General features: G+C 42.5%; 1 non-coding gene across 1 annotated transcript; it reads left to right on the forward strand.

Moving 5' to 3' along the window:
• The first annotated feature begins 3387 nt into the window (after positions 1-3387).
• TRNAS-GCU lies at positions 3388-3469 on the forward strand. The gene has a single exon. It is a non-coding gene; the product is annotated as a tRNA-Ser (tRNA).
• Positions 3470-6285: the final 2816 nt, after the last annotated feature.

The following is a 6285-nucleotide window of genomic DNA, read 5'->3' on the forward strand; positions in this document are numbered from 1 at the left end:
AAATTAAGAGTTCTAAGGAGGAAAAAAGCCCCACATGATTACATGATTACCTCTACTGATGCTGAAAACGCCTCAGACACAATTCACCCATTTTTAAGAAAAACCCTTGAAAAAATATAGAAGAATTAATTATTCCTTAGCATGATTTAAGAATACATAATTTAATCCTAAGACCAAGATCTTAATGTGGAAACCCTGAAAGCATTTGCACTAATGGCAGAAACAATGCAATGATGCCTGTTATTTTCACTACATGTGAAACATTTTCCTGATAGACTAAAGTCAGCAATTATAGGTGTAAGAACTGGAAAAGAAGATAGACAAATATATTTACAGGTGACATATAGTATACAGGGAAAGCTCTAGACATACACCAAGACAGAAGCCACTAGCCACACTTGGCTACTTACACTTAAATTAACTCATCAAATAAAATAAAATTCAGTTCCCTCAGTCACACATTTCAAGTGTTTCACAGCCACAGATAGCTGGTGACTACCACACTGGACAGTGTGGACGCAGGATATTTCTGCCAAGGAAATTTCCATTAGGCAATGCTGCCCTAGCGAATCAATGATAAAGCTAATTCAAATAAACCAGAATACAATTCAGCAAGATAATATAAAATTAACATGTAAAAATAACAGCCTTTCTGGGGCGCCTGGATGCCTCAGTTGGTTGAGCATCCGATTCTTGGTTTCAGCTCAGGTCACGGTCTCATGGGTGGTGGGATTGAGCCCCACGTCAGGCTCTGAGCTCAGTGCCCGTTTTGCGTGAGAGATTCTCTCCCTCTGTCCCTCTCCCTGCTTGCTTGCTCTCTCTCTCAAATCAATCAATAAGTCTTTTAAAGAAAATTTTTAAAAAGTAACATTTCTATACCCAAATAATTACTAATTAGGGGAACAATGCATTAGGAAACCTCACTTACAAAAACAACAAACAAATTCTTAGCAAAAACTTAAAACACTTCTGAAAGACATAGAGTAGCCTTCAACAAATGGAAAGACAACCCTCCTTCTTGATTAGGATGTCACATCATCATCAAGAACTGAGTTCTCCCCAAGTTATTTATTTTAATGTATTTGTCCATTTTATTTGTATGTATGCATTACATCCCTAGAAAAAGAATCCCAGGAGTTTCCCTCCTGTTGGTTTTCATCTTGCTTCTTCCTGGTCCACAATACCAACTTGAGGTTGTCAGGACAATGGAACTAAACTGGTGGGACAGGAGAAGTTTATTCTGCCATTTTTCTAGATCTTTCAGTTTTACATCAAATTGAGAGTTGATGATTCCACACTTGTTTAACCTGCCCGTGAGGTTCACAACAATTTTCTCAGCACTGTGGTCAACAGTGGTTTCAAATTCAGCCATGTAACCACGCTTCATCATCACAGCTGGAAACAGCTGGGGCTTGGCCTAATAAGAACATGGTGTTTGCCTCTTCTCGGCTCTGTTAATGCTCTTGAGAGCATCAGCCAGGACATTCACGGCACCATTATGGTAGCAGGGAAACTGGAGGAAAGAGTTCCTAAGCCATTTGCAAATTTAGTGGATCCCGTTAAAAATATCCAGTGAGCTTCCTCATGGAGCTCGAAAAGTTTACCATTAAGTTAATTAGGAAAATACCGAAGACAAAACCTTTAAGGAAAACTGGCCCCCTCGCTAAAACATACAACAAAACCTCTCTAATCAACAGTACGTTACTGGCACATGAGTAGGCAGCCAGACAGTGGGCTGAATGGAAATTTCACAGTAACAACTACCTATATGAGTCTAGTCCAAGATCGAAGTGGTATTTCAAATCCTGGAGAAAAAGGTTTTCATAAAGACTTTTGATTCAATTATATACCTGTCTGGAGAAAACTAAAATTAGATCTATTCTTCACACCATACACAAGAATAAACTTGGTGCTATAAATCGACCTTTCAAACTTTACTGTTTGTAAAAATCTCTAAATTAAAAAAAAAAAAAAAACCCAACTTAAAAAAATAACAATGACTAGTCCAGAAGGCAAATACTGAACCTGAGGGGCTGTGACTCAGGAGCATGAACTCTCAGGGACTCCTCAGCACTCCTCTTGGGACCGGGAGCCTCCCTGCCTTTGCTCAGCCCCTTCCTCAGCCCGGGATAGCCTCTCCCCTGCCACTTCGAGAAAACTTGCTCCAGACTAAACTTCACAGGGCAGTTCTCTTTTCCGAAGGTTAGTCTTGAGCAACCCAGCAGTTGCACTACTGGATGTTTACCCGAAGGAGACGAAAGCATCACTTCGACGGGGTGCGCGCACCCTGATGTCTAGAGCAGCATTATTTGCAGTTACCGAACTATGGGAACACCCAAGTCCCATCCTCTGATGAACGGATAAGGAAGAAAGGCCGTGTGCACACACACAATGGAAAACGACTCGGCCACACACACACACACACACACACACACAATGTAATCTTGCCATTTGCCACCACTCGGGTGGAGCTAGAGAGTCTAACGCCGGGCGATATCAGTCCGTCAAAGACAAATACTGTATGATTTCACTCACCTGTGGAATTTAAGAAACAAAACACAGGAACAAGGCGTGGGAGCGGGGGCGGGGGGGGCGGCTACCAAGAACAGACTCTGAAGTCTGGAGAACACACTGACTGACGGTCACCAGAGGGGAGGTGGGTGGGGGGATGGGGCAATAGGGGACGGGGGTTTAGGAAGGCACTTGGGATGAGACGTGGGGGTTGTACGAAGTGCCGAGTCACGGATTTTTACATCTGAAACTATTATGACACTGAACTCACCATTTCTCTGAGGCGGAGCAGCGGGAAAAGAGCCCCAAGAGTTTAAGGGGTCTTCTCTGCGCACTGTCACCCGGCAGCGTCGAGGCGGTGAGGACACGGAGTAGACACGCAGCACGGCCGCGCTCGGACCCGTCGTCTAACCTCCCAGACTAAGTTACCACCAATCCCCGGTCCCGAGTCGTCAGGACCCTGAGGTGAGCCCCTGGGACACCGGTTCTGGGAGCGCGTCTGCGCGCGGGGGACTCAGGCCGCGCCCTGGGAGCGCAGGTGCCGACCGCCCCCAGGTTCCCGCGCAGCCGGGCCACGCCCACCGCCTGCGCGCATGCGCCCCTAGGGGCCCGGCCACCCGTGCCGAGGAGCCTGAACCCCAAGATGCTGCTGCTGTCGCCTCTCGACCGCTGTCCTGACTCCTGGGAGCGCCAATCCCGCCTTTTCCCCATGGCGAGTTTTGCAGTCCACTTCTTGGTCCATTCGTATGGGAGGAGGCCATGCCCAGGTCCCCCGGACGTCCCCGAGCCCCCTCCTGCGCGTCCTTCCTTCTAAGACAGACAGGAGTTCCCGAGTGTCAACTCTGGAATAAAGGACACGAGAAGGCAGAGCGTGGAGACGAAGTGGCCGAGTGGTTAAGGCGATGGACTGCTAATCCATTGTGCTTTGCACGCGTGGGTTCAAGTCCCACCTTCGTCGCTTGCATGCTTTTGCTGTGACAGATGCATGAATATTTTCAAAAGTCTCCTCCTGGCATTTCCATTTGGGGATACGCTCCCCCCAGGTATCTGTTCAGGGCACGTCTGGCCGGCTCAGTGGATAGAGCATGCGGCTCTTGATTTGGGAGTCAGGGGTTCCAGACCTACTTTGGTGTCCAGATTACTTATATAATTTTTTTTTTTTAAAGGAGGAGAAAAAAAGAGAGAGAGAGAGAGAGAGAAAATATGTTCAGTGTCCTGAGTGTCAGCTGGAGAAAGTTACCTTCATCTTTACTGACTATAAGACCTCTGCTGTTCACCCCTTCCTTCCTTCCTTAAGGGTGTATTCCTGCATTTGTGACATTTAATTTTTTACAGCAGACTTTGCAGATTATTCCTCAATTTTACCCAATCGCATCTATTCTTTTGATATGTAGCATACTCCTTGAAGGGCTTTTGTTTTTAACCTATTCAGAATTAAGAGAATTAATTGGTCAAATCTTTTTAGCAATCGCCAGATTGGCCAGTTTCCATATTTGTTGTTTACAATGTTACCACTGATACTTGAGTAAGTCAGATTCTCCAGGATAACAAATTTCGTTTTTTATATTTATATAACAATCAAATATAGGTTTTAGATTGATAGATGTTTGAGATTTATCCGTTCAGGAACATGATTGGAAATTTTTTCCCTCCTCAAATGTCAAGTAGGTTGTGCTATTACATTGCCTTCTGTTTAAAAACGATATTTAAGATAATTTACTAAAAATATTTTTCTAAAATCTTCTTTTAAAAAAAGGTAAAGGCATTTTGTTACAGCAATTTAAAAACACACTGAAAATTGGAAATAGTAACATAAAAATATTCTCAGACTCATCTCAGAGCTCCAGGACTGTCCTCTAGGGGCTGGCCCAGCCCTCTTTCCTGTCTGCCAGCTTTTTCCAATTCCTCTCCTTGGGAAAGGATTCTATCTTCAGGAAACAAACTTCATAGCACCTCTTCCACATCCCCTAGTACAATAACCACTGAAAACCTCAGCCCTGCCTGTGACTATATTTAGCATTTTGGGTTATTTATAATGAAGAGAAATGGCGAATGGGTGAGAGCAACACGTGCAACCCTGACACCTCCTCGAGATGAGCCCGAGCTCATTTCCCTCTGTGACCTCTGATGTCCTCCTTAAGGACCCACAGGCTTGTCCTTAGAGAGCTGGTCAAGATTCTCAGCTTCTTCTGCTCTACACAGATCTGGGAAGACTCCAAACTTATGAAATTCTCTGTTCTGGAGCCCTTGGGCACCCACAATACTATGAGGAAAATAAGCTTTAAAAAAATTTCCAGTATAATATACTAATGGAAGTAGGTTATTAAAGCTGTGTGGACATGGTATAATGAAGTCAAAAAGAAGTAGGTAATTACCAGTGTTTAGAACAGAATAATACCCACATTCATGCATAAACAAAACTGAAAAGAGATTGTTAGAAATGGAGGGAAAGTCTATTTATATCAATTATAAGGCTTTGTACTATAAACATTGGTAATAAATAAGAATGTATCAGCTATTTTTCAAGATGGCTTCATCAGACACACTATTGCCAGAACCATACACTGTACACACATGCCTATAATTAATTCTAATTTCAGAAGTTAAGAACTAACTCTTCATTTAAATTAATGTAAAGCCAGATTATTTGGTGTTCTTTGATAATAAAGACACTGATTGCATCGTGGGGGTACCAGAGCACTCACAAATGATGTCTTAAAAAAACCCATAAACTGGTTTCAAACTTAGTTTATTTATTCATTTAAAAAGATACATTTACTGGGGCATCTGAGTGGCTCAGTTGGGTAAGCATCTGCCTAAGGCTCAGGTCACTGTTGAAGGGTCCTAGGATTGAACTCCACATTAGGCTCCCTGCTCAGGGGGGAGCCTGCTTCTCTCTCTCCCCCCTGTGCCCTCTCTCTCTCGCTATCTTTCTCTCAAATAAATAAATAAAAATCTAAAAAAACTGAAAACAAAAAGATACATTCACATGGTTAGTAAATCAGAACATACAGAATGATATAAAATGAACTTCTGCCGATTAGGCCTCCATTTACCTGCTTTTTCTCAAACCAGGAAACCATTCTTACAGTTTACCTTTTATTTTTCCAGAGATTATTCATGTATATAACATCAAATTAACTATATTTTATTCCATTTGATACTATTACTCTGGAACTGCTTTTCTTTCATTGAATAAAATCTCCCATGGATGTCACACCCTATCTGTACTTTTGAACTTGCTCATTCTTTCATAAATTTCATAAAATCCCTTTGGAAGGATGGATATTTATGGATGTAGGGATGCTTTCAAATAACTAGAAAAATAAACTCTTTGGCTGGATATTTAAGGTGTTTCTTAAAAAACAACTCTGCAATGTGTAGTATGTTTCTACAGGAATTCTCACATAAACCATTATATTTATGGGATCAGGTCCTAGAAGTAGCATTACTGTGTCAAAGGGTAAATGCGCTCGTAATTTTGGTAAACTTGGCCAAATTGTTTTCTTGCTTCCTACTTCTGGAGTCTTGGCAGTGAAGGAACCATCTTACCAACATGAGAATTTAAGCTACTTCTTGAGGGGGTCAGAATGGAAAACATGAAGGCTGAGTCCCTGGTCATGGTCTCCTGTGTCAGCTCGGGGCCCAAGTTCCTCAGTTTCTTGTATGAGAACAAGTTTCATTCCATCTTTAACATATTTGTTACATGTTCACGTTACCTGTACCCATTTTATTTTTAAACACAGCACAGCAAAATAGCTATTTCAAACCTTC

This window comes from Mustela putorius, unplaced genomic scaffold (genome assembly GCF_011764305.1).
Source record: "Mustela putorius furo isolate JIRA1106 unplaced genomic scaffold, ASM1176430v1.1 tig00000594_pilon_pilon_pilon, whole genome shotgun sequence".
NCBI lineage: Eukaryota > Metazoa > Chordata > Mammalia > Carnivora > Mustelidae > Mustela > Mustela putorius.